The sequence below is a fragment of the Coturnix japonica genome, chromosome 1 (assembly GCF_054131305.1).
Source record: "Coturnix japonica strain WE chromosome 1, WE-NBRP24, whole genome shotgun sequence".
Classification (NCBI taxonomy): Eukaryota; Metazoa; Chordata; class Aves; order Galliformes; family Phasianidae; genus Coturnix; species Coturnix japonica.
The window spans coordinates 94,630,426-94,649,175 of NC_140663.1; the positions used below are offsets into that span (position 1 = coordinate 94,630,426).

Below are 18,750 nucleotides of genomic sequence, written 5' to 3' on the forward strand. Positions count from 1 at the left end.
AAGGAATAATGGTGGCTTTACACTCACACAATGATTAAGGTGCAAGATCAGTTTATAAACAGCAGTATTCTGTATATGTTTCCTTTTATAATTTAAAAAGAAAAAAAAAGAAGAAGAAAAAAAAAAACCCACAACAATCCAGAACCCTATTCAGCAGGGAAAAATAAATGAAAGGCAAGAAACAAAGACAAAAATGTAACACTTTGAAGTGAACTCAGCTTGGACTATTTCTGTAGTATTACATCACTGCTGGGAAACTACTGTACTGTGGTCATTTACTGGAAAACTAAATGCATAGAATTTGGAAGACATAAAAATTTAATAAACTGAAGGTAAAAGCAGTGAACTATGCTAAAGTCAATTTCTGAAGCATTTCAATTAAACTCAACTAATTTATATACAGAAACCAAAAGTTGTCCTGAGAATTTTCTCCTTCTTGTCATGGTTACAGTCAGATTAAATGCTTCCAAGAACTATCATTTACATTAATTTGACTTACTCAATCTTTCATTTAATGTCATTAGCATATGGTTAACCTCAAATATATTTAACACCAATTTTACAGCTTAAAATAAATCCAATGTTCCAGCTCCGTTTATTTTTTTCAAAGCCCAAACTGTGGGCCAAGGAATGGTTCCAGTGTGCTATTAAAATCAATGAGAATCTTCTGTTGACTGCGGACCATATTGACTCAAGCCACCCATCCAGATCCCCAGGTGTCAGGTTGTACAACTTAATTCATGTGCTTCAGTCAGTGAATTTGTTTCCTTGTAGAACCACAGCCTTCAGAAATAGCATAATATCATAATAGAGGATATTCCTTGTCAGTTTTGCTGGAAGACTGGCTGGGCACATATAGCTAAACATTGCTAAACATTAATGACAACTGTGCAATGAAATGCATCACAGCAAAAGGAAAAAGAAGTGTCACAGTATGAAGAACCACTGGTGCCCCAGAGGCAGAGTGGCCTCCAAGACAGTAGCCTTTCCTCTGCTTCACCTGATCTTGTTTATGCCAGTGATACAGAAAGAGAGGAAAGGAATAAAAGATGGCATAGTAAATCTGGGTGTAGAAGGACAGTGAATGCATTTTTTATACCAAATTATTTCAAACAATTTAAGTAGATCTTTCTCCCTTCTGAGGCTGTACAACCTCATCCCTCCTGGAAGATCAATGGTATATTTCAATGCCTGGTAGTAAGCAATGGTTTCTAAAGAGCAATTAGATATGTAAAATACTTGTACTGCATAATTCTCTTTTGTCCCTAAAAACTTGCAATTTTTGTAGATGTACCCATTATGGAGCAACTTAACTTTTTATTTAATTGTTATTTTTCATTCCTTAGCATGTTTTTAGCCATATTAGAGTTCAAAATCGGAACAGAGTTAATCTAAATTCATGTCCCAAAGCATATGAATGATTTCTTTCAACTCAGTCCCTTGAGGGTATACAAAGTACTCCTTTTTTTTTTTTTTTCTTTCAACTTTCATTTCCTCCCACTTGTCTACCACTTGCACAGAAGACTATTTTTTTTTCCACTGCAAATGTCAACATTTATTGCTTTGTTGGGCCACCCTTGAAGAAACAAAAATTGACCTAAGGTGTCAAATCTGTTCTATTCCTTTTCCTGTTCTCTCACCTTCTCCCATAAATTAAGGGAAAGTTAAATAAATACTTTGCTGTGAGTCATATTAGTATAGGTAGACCTCCATCAACATTTCCTTATGCCTTCTCATATACGGTTTAAATGTATATGGGAAACTGTCAAAAATCTTTGTCACTCTTTCGATGAATTTGTCGTAAGCTTCAGTATTAGTTACATTTATAGGTCATTACCAGTGCCCTATTCTGTTTTTATTTTCCTAAGTAGCCACTCAGCTGGGTAACCTATCTGAAGTTGAAATCTTACAGCTTGAAATACAGAAATTTATATTCAGAGTTATTGTAGACTTGAAGAACAGCATTTCTCCTAATTGCAGTTTGATGCAATAACAACTCAGTGTTCTTTCTTTTGCAGGATCTTCAGCTTATTCCGCACTCACCAAAAAGGTGAGAAAATGCTAAATATTCAAAACAAAAAAGGAAGGAAGGAAGGAAGGAAGGAAGGAAGGAAGGAAGGAAGGAAGGAAGGAAGGAAGGAAGGAAGGAAGGAAGGAAGGAAGGAAGGAAGGAAGGAAGGAAGGAAGGAAGGAAGGAAGGAAGGAAGGAAGGAAGGAAGGAAGGAAGGAAGGAAGGAAGGAAGGAAGGAAGGAAGGAAGGAAGGAAGGAAGGAAGGAAGGAAGGAAGGAAGGAAGGAAGGAAGGAAGGAAGGAAGGAAGGAAGGAAGGAAGGAAGGAAGGAAGGAAGGAAGGAAGGAAGGAAGGAAGGAAGGAAGGAAGGAAGGAAGGAAGGAAGGAAGGAAGGAAGGAAGGAAGGAAGGAAGGAAGGAAGGAAGGAAGGAAGGAAGGAAGGAAGGATCTTGATGCTGATATCAATACAAAACAAAATAAATGAACTGGAATGGGCTGCCCAAGGAAGTTGTGAGCCTGGAGGAGCCAAAAAAAAAAAAAGTTTATACATTCTTCATGGCATTAAGTTGTCCAGTATCTGAGAGACTGTTTATCTGATAGCATCTGAATACACCTTAGGAAGTGATTGCCTTTGTCAGAGGTACTGCTTATAGAATGATGAACCTTTTCCAAGCAATGCCACAAGAATCTGAGTGTTCTATATTTGAGTGTTCCTGTGGTGAAGCTCAAGCCTGAAGCTGTTGAAGTAGTTTAGTAACCAAAGAATGATTTTGTTATCCTTCTTAGTTGTGTAGTTATTTCATATGCTTGAAAACTACAGTTTTATGCAGTGTTATAATTTGAGGAAGGTTAGAGAATCATTCGTATAAATTATTTTCCAGAGAATCTGATTAAAAATTTAATAATGAAGAAGTCTTGATTCACATCAGATCAACTGTGAATTCTTATATACGTGTGTATGTACGTATATATAGTAAATAAAAAGCATTTGGCACAAATACCTGACAAGTAAAATGATTGAGCTTAGGGAAAAATGACAAATAGACAAATAGTGGAGAAATAGAAGAGCTCTACTGGATCTACATTATTGATACGTACAAGAATTATGATCTCTCAGCTTTTCAAAGGCTTAGGATCAAAAGAAATATATTTGTCCAACATTTCAAAATTAAAATATGCAAAAAAAAAAAAATTTTAACAGTGTTTATGGAATATTAAGAATGTTATTATATAACTGGAAGAAATATGGTACTATAAAAACCAATTGGTCACATATAAAGACAACATTGTTTAGTCACCAGAATTTTAAAGTGGAAGAGAACTCAGAAATGTATTCCCATATCAGCATCAATTGTGCATAAGGCACAGAATACATCCTTTCACTCATTTCTTCTCCTGTCATGACCAGTTTTGCTATTGGTATTGCAGAAACTCTCACAGTATTGAAGCTTAAGTATGTGCTATGTTTAGTAGGATTGTAGTTTGTTGAGCTTGTCACATAGGATTTTTTGAACTTCACAACATGTGGATGTTTTGCAGTACATTTTTGGGCCTGGAAAAAAACAGACCATGACTTTCACTAGTGACATCACCTAGCGAAACAACAATAAATTTAACCTTTATATTTAGTACTTTTTGATAATAAGCAGTGGGTAATTGTCATTTATATTTTCTTTGATATTTAATCTTTAAAAAGAAAAAATCTGTGTGAAACTGGATTTCAGTTACTGAAGATGATAAAGGTTCATTCTCACAGAAATGGTTTTGCTGGCTCAGTGCCTCAGTTCCACAGAATAAGTAGGAAGCCAGACTCACTCTCATTTATTGTAATGAAAAGATTCTGAGATAATTTCTCCATATTTTTCTACAAAGATGCAGATGCAAAGCAACTTTAAGACATACATAAGACTTACAGGACTACAAGACACGATGAACTTACACTGCATTTACAGTATAAAAGGAATTTAGTATATAGTCTGTTGATTCATATCAGTTCACAGTCAGATTACACTTTCATGCCATAAATAACTTCATTACACATACACACTGAGAAAGCCTAAGCAAAAATTTGTTACAATATGGCCAAAGTACCAGAGTTGAAGTGATCAGAATCTGTCTCCTTTATGCGCAAAAGCAGCAAAAAATCATGAGTAGTACTGCTGGCCTAAAGATCATTGATTAGAATGGAAGATTAAATCTCCTGCAATAGCATTGAAAAGTACTGAACTAATGAAGACGGGTACTTAGTGTCTCTAAGAACTAAGATAGTAAATACACTCTTTCTTGGCATAATACATTGTAGAACATCAATACTAGAACATACAAACTACTATGGAAAATTTGTCATTGTTATGTACGCCAAGGAAGACAAAATGTATTCTTGTTTCCAGTAACACTGGTACCTATATGTGCTACCTACCTTAATTTGTATTCTTTGTACAACCCCCACCCATATCAATATCGCTGTTGTAATAAACTCCAGGTAGTATGGATGTCACTACATGGGCATTTGATCTCGATTAAAAAAAAATAAAATAAAAATAGGATTTAGGAAGTATTTCCCAATAGCAAGGAAATGCATACATTTTTATATTTATTTCATAATTTTATCGCCTTTGTTGTTGTAGTATGGCTATTGTTACAATTGCTCTCTAACTGCACTAATACTTTTGTCATATATGAAGAATTTAAGCAGTGAAAATGAATAGATTATCTGTACTTGTAAGACTGTGCTAAATGTGTGATTAACACCATAATCAGTAAAGCTGGCTAGGGTCTTCTTCATAGAAAAATCTGAGCATTTTCACTGCAATCTCCCTGCACAAAGTAGATGGGAAATATCAGCTCAAATAGTCTAGCCAAACTGAAAGGAAATGCAAATAGTCTCATGGAGGAAAGTATTTGGAAACCTGGATGACAAGGAAGGCTAACATCAACACCCACATCATCAAGTAGGTAGAGGCAGCTTGCATAGTTTCATTAAGAGTACTCTGAATTATATTAATAAAAGAAAAGAAAAAAAAAAGATAAAATGAAAAAAAAAAAAAAAAAGCTTTGTTACTTATTTTTGGATACTAAAAAAATCCTGACCAATATCTCTGAAGGGAGTAATAAATATTTTGAAGTGGACAAGGTTATCTGCAAATGTAATTGATTTAAGAACAAGCGTGCATCTTCTGCTCAGCACAAGCACATAGAAACTGTTTTAAAAGCAGTTTGTTGAGGAAGACACTTCTGCTCTTTCAGATGAAATGTACTCCCTTTTTTTGTAATTCTAGATTGCATAACCCAATGGGTACACACAAGAATAATGACAAACAATACAGAAATAACAGCAACTTATTGAGCATGATCATTTATTCTTAGAGGTAAGTATATGATTCTTTCCTAGCAATCAGAGACAAAACTAGTCTTCAAACAAGTTCTTCAATACCTTGTAATTTAGAAAATAATAAGGAAGTTATCTTAGATAAGAAGAAATAAATTGTCATAAGGGAAAAAAATGTGTTACATGGTTAATTAATGTGGAAATTATATTTCCTATTAGAAGTCTGTACGTTTTTACAGTGAAGAGCTGGCTTTCCAGTTCTGGAACACTTAAATAGACTTAAAGTACCTTCAGCAATGAAAAAGCATGAAAGTGAACATTATTTAGTGTTCTGTAATATTCTGAGTAAATGTATAATTATTATTATAATGTATAATTGAGACCCAGGGTGCAGTTTTGTGGTACTGTCATTCCAATGAGATTTGGGGTAAATTCAAGCAGTTCCCTTTGTAGAAAGGCCAGCCATGGTCTCCAAAATAATGTCAGTGAGCATTATTTGATATTTGCAGCACTTCTTTTGTTGTCACTTTGTCCATAGTATTTTAACAATGGGAAGAGTGCTGTCTGTATAAAAAAAGACATTTTCATTACATAATGTAATTACACTATTTCTGTAGATAGAAACGAATCTTTGGATGTAATGCATTAGAGCAGGTAAAGGTCTTTTAGCCATGTATGGACAAAGAATGCAATTCAAACACTGGATAGCTCACCACAGCATCCTATTGCTCGCTGTGATATGCATCTCCTGCACCCATTTTAACTGCATATGTCTGTAAAAGCCATTTACCAACAAGAGAGAGCTGAGAATTTTCTTTACAGCTTTACATTGCAAAACACAAAGGCTGTTTCACTCTTGAAATAGTTAAGCTTTTCATTTCTGTACTACTGCACATTATAAGCTTGCATTACAACAGCAATGCGAATTTGTGTGAAATTCCCCTCAGTTCAGGTGTTAGTTAGCAGTCAGTTATTTAGTGGGGACTCCCAGTGGAGACCTATAAAACTGACCTGAGCGTTCCTTGTTCATAATAACTTCTTTTCAGAGCAAAGTCGGGAAGGCTTCCTCACTATTCATCAAAGGTGTGTTAGTGTTTATCCTGGCACTGCCGTCTGGGACAAAGACCTGCTGACTGCTTCAGCTCAGTGTGTAATGTGCTATGAAAAGAGAGTTCAGAGCATGAGGCCCGAGTGTGCTCTGTAGACCAGAATTTAAGCCATAACTAATGGAAAACTGGAATTGTCAGGTCAGGCTTGGGTTGTGATGTGAGAGCTATATTAGCCACAATGAATCATTTTATATCAAGTAGAGCCTGCACCAGTTTCATAGAAGCTCTCCTCTTAGCCTAAGGCTAAGATTTTCTCTCAAACTGCACTGGCATCATGTAGCAGGAGGTGCAGTGTTGTGTCCAGGAGCAAGTGCCACAGCACAGTCTATCCAGATCTACCTTCAGAAAAGCTTCAGAAGAAATTCCTCGATGGAAAACCTGCAAAATCTCAGTACCATAACCTTGCATTCTTGGCATCTGCAAGTAGCCTAATCTTATCCACATGACGTTTTATTTCAACACCAAACAAACAAACAAAAAAAAAGTTATTGAGAAATCTGCTCATTGTCATTGAATTCATCACTTCTTTTTTTTTTTTTTTTTTTTTTTTTTTTTAAATTGCAACCAAGAAAAACACTGAAATTTTCTCATACTTTCAACTCCTGTATTTCAAGTTGGTCTGCTTATAACATCTACCCATAAATTTTTGAAATAAGACGAACAGTTCCATTATGCTTTGGCAATTAATAATATGTATTTTTTTTTATTCAGCACAAGATTTCTGTCACCATGTCTCTGACATATTGTTAGTTCAATTTTAAATTCTTTCTTACATTGGCATTTAAAAGAAGTCCCCTTACCACTGAAATCCCATTTCCATTTGTCTCCCAGCATTTCAAGACGACATTTGACAATTATCTGACAATTGAAAACATTGTTGAAAGTTCAAGCTTACTCCCCAGAAACCTGCGGCTGTTGCAAATAAATACTTCTTTTACTGGAATTGGAAAGTTTGAGGGCTTGTATGTGTTACTCTTCCTTTCCTCTTCATTTCTTTAACAGCAACAAAAAAAAAAAAAAAAAAAAAAAAAAAAAGGAAGGAGAAAAAAGAAGCAAGAAATTAGAAGGGGGAAAGAAATGAAATCTGGAGGTAGTAGTTTTTTTCTCAGTCAAAGTTTTTAAAAAATTGAACACTAAAATATGTTTTAGTTTTAATCAGCTGTAAGTGTAGCACAAACAACTAAATTCTTTGACTCAGCTCTCTTCATTATACAAAACTTCAGAACATTTACTACAACCTCATGGAGTGTTAGCACTGAGCATAGAAGGGAGAAAAGACAAAGGGAAATGTGCAATGAGAAGTGCCATCTTTTATGTGCTGTTCCAATGCACTGGGATATTCTATAATGTTTTCTCAGTTTGTTTTCATAAAAAATTGTGAGCTCTGTGTTAAATGTGAATTCTGGCTTGAATAAGTTCCAAGACTCACAGTGAAATATAACAATGACTGCCAAAATTGTAGACAGCTGTAAATCAAGCCCACTAAGTATTCCTGCTGTCGCCACCTAAAACAATAAATTGGCCAGGTTCTCTTGAAATGTGACCACAGTGTCTCAAAATTCAATGTGTGCTATCTGGCCCAAGCTGAAAATCAGTAATATTCTAAAATTAAATAGACTTTTGTCTAGACTTATTGCAAAATTTTTCACTGCAGGAAATTATGCACTGAAGGTTTACTCTGCACTGACCATTGTTTGCCCATTTTTTGGGTTTCTATTCATAATTTATCTCTACATTACTATATAAAATATTTTACAACTGAATTAGTGCATAGTAGTCCAAAATTCTTTCAAAACAATTATATGTCTACCCAGTATGATGTTTGTAGGCAGACTCAAGAAAGATGTTGCTAATCTCTAAGAGTTCACTCTGTTTTCCCAGGAATGTGTTTACCACAGTCAAGTCAAATGATGGTGATGAAGTTGTGGTGTGCACATTTAGGGATGAGAAGATTTTGACTGAGTAGACAGAAGATTTTCTTCCTGTTACGCTTTCTAGATATCCCTCCTCTAGAAGTTCAACTCAGAACGTCTGGGTTGTTGTTTTTGTGGGTTTTGTTTTCTTCCTTGTTAATAAGTGTTTGACACTTAAATTGTTAGTTTGTTCCTTTAAATAAGAACAATTGCGTTCTAACCATTGTTTAACAGATGTACTGGTGTCTTCAGTCAGGTATAAATTCAGTTCTTAACTCAAACTGTTGTCCAATCTCATACACAGAAGGAAGCTAAATATTACAGAGCTATGAACATTTCTATAAATATGTAAATTTCAAGTCACAATATTAAGTAAAAACTGTATACTTTTGAGCTCATAAATTCTACTCATGTAATTCTTAATGGTAAGACCTTCTTGAATTGCAGTTCTGTAACTTACATTCATTTTGCTGGGGGGAATAAGTAAGCCAATTTACTCCCTTATAATTACTTCCTCATGCCTTATGACAACATGAATAGATTGAAGACAATATAAGTGTAAAACTAAACACAGAATTTATTTTAACATTCACTAGCACACTGCAGAGAAAATGAAAACAACATGAATTTGCTTTACTATTGCTAGAAGTACAGTTTGCAGTATCAACTGATCCTTGTCAGGAAGTATTGTTTCAAATTACCAAAAGCACATGATGACTTATGAACACAAATTCCAGGCTTGTAAGTACCTTGAACGATTACTAAAGTTCACAAAAAAGGTGTAAAGTATTATAATCCTTGAACAATGGTTGCTTCACTTGCCTCCTGCAGCAGTAGTCAATCTGTACAGGAAAATAAAAAGAGAGGTTAGATAATCACATGGAAGATTCGGCCTTATTTACATTCATAAGACTACCCTATGCTTCTAAGAGATATAATTTCATTCTATTTGCATAGCTGTGAAGATCAAAAAAACTGCATACAAGCAGTTCTCCAGGTGCCCTGTATTGTGTTCATGATAAACTGACGAAATCTTATCACTGTGCAATTCTGTGATAAATTAGTATGTAAGTTAAAATAGTAGAGAAAACTTTGTTACTCTTCCAATTTTACCCTGAAGATATTCTGGATTCGTGCCAATTTTTTTTGCATTATCCAAAGCCCAAACATGTTCTTAAAATTCTTAGATTATTGTACCAGTTTTGCTTTTAGCTCTGGTAGTACAGTTCTAGCTTATCTTGGGCTTTTTTTTCCTTACAACTCACTAGAAAGAGAACTTGTGAATTATTATTCATCCATTTTCTACACACTTGAAAAATGCAAAGAATGCAAACAAAGTTTCCTCTTGTAATTAGAGGTCACCACAATATTTAACAGAGTATTTCTGGAACCAAAAAATAGACATTGAGGAAATTCCATTAGCTGAGAAGTAGTAAGGGAAACCACCAACTTGTATTTTCTCACTTGCAGGAGAAAAAGCCAAATATAAAGTAATATCTTGCAACAGTGGTGGGGAAAGAAAGAAATTTAAGTATTTTACTTAGGTGTGTATAGGATTTTATGAAGTACTAGCAATCCTATAGAAAACGTGGATACATATTACTTAAATATATATGAAAAAAAAATTCCATCTCCTTTAAAATTAAACTGAACATATTTTGCCCATTTTCTTTTAAACTGTGAAATCATTATTCATTTTTTTTCTGCAGAAAACTCATCAAAAATTATATTTGCACATAGATCTGACTGTTACAGCCCTTGGGATCACTCGTGTTGTTTATAGGAATGAATTCACAGCTTTGTTCCATCTACTGAGAGAAACTCCAAAACATGGAGCCAAATCAAAGTCTTGTTGAAACCACAATCAAAACTCTCTACTGATTCAGCAAGAAGCAGAACTTAATTGTAAACTCCGTTCTTTCACATTTTTTGAATAATGCTGTTGATCAACAGCTGGGTGATAACTGTGACACACAACTTCTTTGATGAGGAGGGAGATCTAGAATGGGTTTTAGGCACTTTAAACATGACATTAACTGAAATCCAAAAGTTACATTACTTAGTTTATTTACTGCCTTACTTGGGAAGTGAGATCCCAGAGGGCATCAGCTAGCATCTCTAACCATAGGAAAACTGTGCTATTATTTCGGCACTTCAGCTGCAAAGTTGCTTGTTAACATCCCAGGACACAAGTCATATCTAAGCAAGAACAGGTTCCAGGGACTAGGTATTTCTTTTCCAAGTGCTTTAGCCTTGTGGGCATCCTTAGAACATGTCTATTTTATGCCAACAGAATTCAGTACAAAATTCAGTTATAGTTGCTATTCTTTGAAAGTAAGGTAGTCAAAGAAACTGGCATTACTGTGAAGTAACTGTGAAGGAATGGAAGAGTGTTCCAGTTTGACCTGGAACAGATTGTTCTTAGAGAGTATAGTTAGGGAATGATTCTGCCTCTTTCCAAAATCCTGAAGAAAGAGCTTTCAAACCTGCTTTCTAACCTCCTTTCTAAACTTTAAAACCTTTAATAAAGAATTATTTGCTTGAAAATATTAAAATGCAGAGTGAGCCATCTATTATGTCATTTGCTAGCTGTAGATCAACTGGAATATCCAGAGCAGAAATATGTGTATATATACAAGTTTCACTGTATGTTTAGGTGAGAAGTAGGGGAGGAGTTTTGCTATGGAGGAATGTCCTTAGAATTTCAATAAAATATCTTATAATCTTTGACTGTGATGACTGAGAAGCAGAAGATTCCACACGTTGTGCAGACTTTAAAACTTGATAACAAACAAACAGACAAACAATAGAATGATAATGGTAGTTTCTAGTCCTTGAGTCATCTGTCTTTTGTTTACAGATTAAAGAGTTTGCATTATATTCTAATCACAAGATCTTTTTACCAGTTCCTCTTTATGATGGATTGTGATTGTGGTCCTGTTGAAATATCAATATATATATTTACTTCTTAGAATTAGTTCTCATGGATCTAAAATAAGTTTTTATATTTTTTATGGCTTTCATATGACTTCCTAATAGAAGTGTGTATGAGTGTGCCATCATTGAGATGCTTAAATGGATGCATTTTGCTTTTTTTTGTTGTTGTTCTATTTTATTATCTTTAGAGAGATCTGAGAGCTCAGGTATGTACTATCTTCTTTCTAAATGGCCATGGGAGGTTTTGGTATGTACTGAAGATACTGACTAAAGTCTATTTGGACAAAATAAACCCACATATTCTGCAAATATTAGGAAAACATTTCAATTTTTAACTAAGAGATCTTATGTCCAGACTTCAAATGAAAGCATGATTGTGTATATACTGATTTTCTAAATTTGAAGTTTAAGCTATCATTATAGAAGCAATATTTCACGTTTCCACAAAATTTTGTTCTTACTTTTGTAATATTTTTTATTACAATTTAGAAAAAAATATATATATATATATTAAAACAAAATATTCCAGGTCCTTAAGGACAGTACATCAGACATATCAGTTCCAACTATTTTAACTTTTACATTTTTGTCTTGCTCTATGTATATAAGAAATATAAATGATAAAACTAATCCAAGTACTGCTGTCCCAGCTAGTTTCTGAAAATTATAAAATAATAGAACAACTCAGGCTAGATGAGACCTCAAAAGATTATTTCCAACCTTTCTTGGAAAGGGAAACCTAGATGAGTTTATTTAGCATTTTTGTACTACACAATTCTGTTTTACTTTGTATAGATTTTGGGAAATGAAATACAGAGTTCTGGGAAATAGGCTTTTTTACCGGGGAAGGAGGGGGGGAGGGGGGGGGGCAGGATTAAAAATTTATTGGATGTGGTTTTTGATTTAGTTTAGTCTCTTCAGTGAAGATTTTCAAAAAAAGTAAAGTCAGTCATAGAAATGGGAAAGCAAAGAAAAAGACATAAAATAGAGGCCAAATCATGCTGAACTTTTTTTTCAACAGCTACAGATACACTATTAAGCTTCCCAAGTATGAATAACTCTGGTTTTAACTCACTCAGCATTTATGATCCCAGAGAGCACTGAATTCACTTAATGGAAACTTCAAGTGAAGGCACCACACCCCTTACCTATCAAAACCAATCCAGGAAAAAAACAAAAACAAAAAAAAACAAAAAAAAAAACCAAACAACCAAACAAACCCACAATGCCACTACTTAATGAGTATTCATAGTATGAAACTTATTTTATTCTAAAATGTAAGAAAACAAATATGCAGATTTTGTCAGAAAACTGCTTTTTGTTTTGATCTATATAAAACAATAATGTAACTTGCATTGGGTCTTCCATCAACTGGCCTGGTTTTCACCAGAAAAAGTATTATACCAGAGAGAAAACAAGCTAATACAATATTGGCAGTTTGGCATATGTCCCGCATCTGACAACTGTTTCCAGAGCAAATGAAGAGTGTAAGAGCAATATAGCCTCATGGAAGGAAAGAAGAAATAGCATGTTACTATGAGAGCAAAATGTCTTGATCTCTGAGTTTCTACCGTTTTAGTATATGAAAATCAAATATACGATATTGCTTTTCATATATATTATAAAATATATAGGTATGTAAAAATAAAATATAAAAAGGATAAATCGTTTTCAAATTTAAAATTATGGGATAAAGGTTTATTTTTCAAGTGAGATTTTTTTTTACAGCATATGGTGCATTGAATTAATTTCTAGGACTTATCAAAGCACTTAAATCCCCTCTCCGTACAAATTAAGATATGTATAACAATACAGTCACAGATTTTCCCTTCATTTCATCTTCACTAGAAAAGTAGAGCAAAATTGTAAAAGGACTTATATACACAGAAAAAATTTATATGTTGATAAGAATACAATGTATTTCACTTCCATCTGTGGAAATCTAATATTAACATTCCACTTCCACACAGAATGAGTGAAATTATGTTGTTATCTCTAGAATGATGAAGCTTCTACACACTAGTAAAATTCAGTTAAAGCAGAACTGGATATAAAAATAAATTAACAAAAAAAAAAAAAGTGTTTTTTGTTTTTAATACAATACAAATAGGAGATTTGCAAAATAAAATTAACAAAGAAAACATTGTTTCTAGGATGTCAACTAATAGGAAGGTACCTAATATTTATTGACAAATGCATTCTGGTGTCATTAACAGATATTAGGGTGTTGAGCCAGATTTCAAGATGCTTGGAGACCAGCTGAGGACCCAAATAAGTCTTCCTAGACACCAGCAAAACATGGCAAATCACAGTCCTCAGCTTTCCCTTTCTTTATCTTTAGCCTTTCATTTTTTCTTTATTTGGAATTTAATTTTCTACATTCCCACAGGGCACTGTCTCTTGTTTTGTTTTTGTTGTTGTTTGTTTGTTTAATATATACACATATACATATGTATATATAGCTTGGGAAGAGGGGAAGAATCAATTTAAAAGCCAAACAAACAAAAATCCCCAAACAACATCATCAAAACACCATGTAACAATAGCAACAAACAACAAAACAAAAGAAAATTCTATCTCTAAAATGAAGAAAAGCATGTAAGTCCCTGAGACATTTTTGTGTGGAGCCCTGACTGTTTTTCACACATCACCTGGCAAATACTAACTGTTTTTAATTTCAGAAATTTACGTTGAATTTACAGAGTATCAACAACTGAAGAAGAGTCTTCTGTGACAGTTGACTTAATTCTTTTCAACTGCAAATTCTTCTCTAACATTCTAATACATTTTTGCCCATTATAATATTTTTGCCCATTATAATTAAGATGATGGGGGGGGGGGGGGGGGGGGAAGTGAGCTTACTTTCCATTGCAGGCCAGGTCACATTAAACTAAAAAACAGCCCAGCTTCTACTTATGCAGTCCAGCACAGTACGAAAATATTTAAGCAATAGTGTATTAAAAAATTGCTACCCCTACTTTGCCTATATTCTGCTTTGCATACTTATTCTGATTGCAAGGATTATCTGATGGTAACATGGAGATCACATTAGCCATCTTCTCACCACAACTATCTCAAATATTTTTTTGCTTTGAGGCCATGAGCCTTGTTCCCACATTCCTGGGAAATTCTGGTCTGTGCCTTCCTTCTCTCCAGTCTCCAAAAAGGCTGCCTTGGTGTTTCTCTGCCATTCTTCATTGTGCGACACCAACCAAAAAAGTGTTTCTCAAAACAAGCAATAGGAATAGATGGAGGATGAGAAACAGTTGATATTTTGGGAACAGATTCAATAATAACTTTGACTCCAGGGGAATAAAAGGTTTGTTTAGCTATGGATATAGAGAGATCATCAAAAGAGAGCAAAGAATTGGAGGAATGCTTGTCTTGCCACAGGTTTTTTTTTGTTGTTTTTTTTGTTGTTGTTTGTTTTGTTTGTTATTTGTTTTTGTTTTTTTGTAAACATATCTCTATTTCACACCATTACATACAGTTCTACTAAAGAGGCTACTTCCATATGCTTCCTTACTAGGCACTCAGTGTCAGGAATTAAGGAGAGATTCAAGAACAAAGCTAAGAGAGGCAGGTGAAATTTTCCTGTGGTGCAGCTGAAATTTAAAATCTCTAAAAATCCCTGGCTGCTGCAGCTGGCCTTGGCATAAGTAACCATCATCCCCTTCAAATTCCAGGAGAGTAGGAGGCTTTTTAAATCATGTTTTTCACACCAGGGATGCCAATGAGAATGTGAAAATATGCAGAGCTGAGCCACAGAATGACAAGAACACTCTTCCTTATTTTAAATACTTTAGTAATTTTTATTAAAACGTGGAAAATCTTTAACTGCAATTATAAGCTATGCCTTTAAATTGTTCAGTTATTAAGAGCAGGGGATTAGCTCTCATAAGAATAAAGTCATGCCAGTGCCAAGCTAGAAGGGTCTCCTTGGAAACATTTCTGTCTGATACTTTTATTGGTTGCCATTATAGTGTATTTTCACTGTAGGAAAAAATAAGAAACAATACAATCATGAAGAAAGTAAAATAATAATTTAAAAAAAAAAAGGAGTAAAAGAAACCTGAAGTCTATACTCTGCATGGTTTGCATATATGTTGTGTGTCCTTACAGAGATGATGGGATTACAGGCCCTGGTCTCACCAGGATTTGTGTCAAGGTATTAGTAGATTTTAAAATTCAGCCAATGATTAAATTGAGTTGCATTGTCAATCACTGGCTCACCTTCTGTTAGGAAGAGAATTTTATCAAGCGAAAAGAAGCTGCTAATGTAGGAAAAAAAGTTATTCCTTTTTCTTTCAGCTCAGATCAAGAGTGTATCTGACAATCAATTTTTTTTTTTTTCTGGGGAGAAGAATAGAGAACTTCTTGGTGTTTTGCTTGGTTTCACTTGTTTTTTTGTTTGTTTGTTTCTGATAAAGAAAGACTAGGTTATTCATGACCTATGAATGTGAAAACAATTCTTACAGAAAGGTAGCGGGAAATTCTATTTTGTTGTTGTTCACTAAGAACTAAAAAAGAGTCAAAAACTTGTACTCCAAAAATAAATTTCCTGTTTTCATGTCAAACAAACAAAATAAATAAAATCTCAATGCACAAAAACAATCATCAGCTGATTTTGTTCAGTAAAAGGAAATAGGAGTCTAGAATATGGGGTATCAATATGGACTATAGAGACTCAGTGGATGTGGTTTCTGTTTTATATACATTGCAGTTCTAAGCATTTATAAAACCCTGACACAATTCATACAAAAGCATCTGGAATTTGCTTATTGCCTTTTATTTGCTCGATGTTGCAGTCAATTTGGATTTGTTTGTAAACTGAAATTATTTTTTTATCTTACAGTGAGGGCAACATTTTATTATCATGCATTTCTCCTCATTTCACTTAAATTTTAATCTGGGACGGTTCACCTGTTCACAAATTATGTTTTTATAGGCCAGGGAAGCTTGCTCTGCTTTGTAAGGATGGTGTAGCCCAGACTGTTTATTCCATTGCTGTCCTGTTGGCATGGAACCTGAATACTATACAGCATCAGATAATGCAGACCAGAAGACCAGTGTCACATATCACAGGAGCAAACAAGGATGATCAAGAGCATCACTAATATTGTAGGCCCCTCTGGTAGATAAGGATGTTTTAGATAAATTTCTAGATAATTACACATTTATTACCTCAAAGCTTTGTTAGGTTTGTAGAGAAGATTACTATTTAGGAGCTAAATAACAAGATCTATAGATGCTAGTTTTTGTCTCTGTTCCAGTTTGCTGTATCTTCTTCCATGCCATTGCAGCCACAGTTTTCCACATCTGTGAAATAAATGAAGCTGCACAGACTTCAGCATAGACTTGTAAGAAAGCTGCAAACAGCCTTGCTTTGCTGAAGATGCATTAGCCTCCGATTTCTGGTGTTTGTGAATTAACTGAAACTAGAACTAGTTTAATTTATCTAGTTATACATTATTTTTATCTGGCCACTCTATAATGTGTCAAAGGCAGATAGGAGGCAAGAGCTTCTATGATATTTATCTTCTACCAGCATCAGGCATAGTCAAGAGAAATATCAACAGATGGCATTTATAGATGTATTTATTTTACAGCCCAAGTAAATGACTGCAGCTTCTATAGGTATGCTTAAACTAGCTATGAACTCATTGACTCAAATTTGTACAGCTGTATAGATGCAGCAACAATATGATTTCTTTCACTGAATACCCCCCCAACCTGTGCTGTCAGAATTGTGTCCTAAATGGCACAGAAAGCCAGTTAAAGCTGATGCTGGTATTATCTATAATAACACCTCTGGAAAAAGATCCATACTTTTCAAAGGGAAATGAAAAGAGAAGAAAAGAAAGCTTCCCTTATGATGAAGTCTCGGATCTACTGTGAATAATCAAATACAAAAAGAAAAGGGGAAGAAAAACTGCACAACTACCTAGCCTCCTAGCCTATCATATTCATTCAACAGTATTTCATCTGCTGTAATTCTTCTGAGTATTTGAAGCCATATTATTGTTGTTGTATACCTTGGCTCACACCCCTAATTTCATTCTGCTTTGAATGAGGACAATAGTTTTGTTGAGAAAACAATTCTCTCATGCACCAGAACTAATCTGTGTGAATTCTTAGTGGAAGTGTATACAGTCCTGTAATGCATAGCTAATGGGAAAACTGTCATTATTTTTTTGCATTTGCACAAGTAAGCATAGGTCAGTATTAGAAAGGAAGTTTATTTCTGTGGAATCAGTGTTCTGGTATTTTCTTATGACACATACCTTCTTCACGCTGGTATATAAATAACAAATTACAGAATCTTAAATGCCTATAATACAATTTCTTACTTTACATCTTTAAAGGCTGATTTTACAAGGCATCTAAACACCTTTGTAGGGTATCCACTGGGATTTATTATCATGTACAAACAATAAATTCTGAGGTTAATTTTGTAAACAGACACAGCATAACTTGTACTTAAAAACAAAACATTACAGTTTTGCACAAATGTCTATTCCCAGATGGAGCTGCAGAGATTATCTTCTCAAGATTACAATATAGATGAAATTTAGAAAGGGCAGCTGAGATGATTACAAATGCATTACATTCCTTTTTTTTTTTTTTTAAATATTATCAACAATTTTATAGCCACTTGTAAGGTGGAATGATACAAAGATAGTAACAGATATTCAAAAGGCTATTTATAAGGAAAAACTCACCATTAGGGATGCCTTCACTAGGAAATGCTGAAGCAACCTCCACCAGAGAGCAATCTCCAAGAGATGCTGCCTTAGTGCTGGTCAGCCCTTAAACGAGGTCTAGAGGAGGTGGCGTTAAGCTTCACCCCTTCCGGGAGCACAGCTAAATTACTCTCACCTGAGCTCCCACAGCTGACCCGACACTTGCCTCAGCTGATTAATCAGAGGTTCAGGCTGTGATTACCAATTTCTCATACACCACTATTCTTGAACGTGCCCCAGCATCTCTCACCCGTGTGATTAAAGAGGATGATCATGGGTATCGAGGGTGCCATCCTTCCCAGTCTCCTGTGGCACCTGTGCATTTTTCTCTGCACAGATGTGTTCTAGGACTCTACACTGGAGGAGAGCTGTAGTTCCAGTCCTTTAGACTGAAGGATCATCCCTAGCTTTTCAGGTGAACAGTTATGATTAGGCTTCTTGTTTGCAACATTTTGAAAATAGAATGTATCTTGAAGTGACAGGCTAGGAAATATTTAAATGGTCCCAACCTTCAAGGTGTTAACAAAAGTAAGTATGATTGTGCCATTCCAGTCTAATAACCACTTCCCAAAAAGTTAAGGTTTTCTTCATCACCTCAAGTGATAAACATTCATGCAGAGATACTGAATGCAGTCAATTCAAAGCTGCTAGTAATACTGTCTATACACTCTAAGTATCATCTTTGTGCACTAATATGTCACCTGTTCTTC

General features: G+C 34.6%; 1 long non-coding RNA gene across 2 annotated transcripts in view; it reads right to left on the reverse strand.

The window, feature by feature from the left end:
• Positions 1-3,804: 3,804 nt before the first annotated feature.
• The window catches only part of LOC146762584 (uncharacterized), a 69,787-nt gene continuing 54,841 nt past the window's right edge, over positions 3,805-18,750 (reverse strand). Inside the window, exons 1-3 of one of the 2 annotated variants that reach the window (XR_014946128.1) lie at positions 18,020-18,639; positions 9,110-9,202; positions 3,805-7,440 (exon numbers count right to left, since the gene is read on the reverse strand). This is a non-coding gene — a long non-coding RNA (uncharacterized LOC146762584). Of the gene's footprint in view, positions 7,441-9,109; positions 9,203-18,019; positions 18,640-18,750 lie in introns of those variants that run through there. The other variant, XR_014946126.1, reaches the window with a different exon arrangement.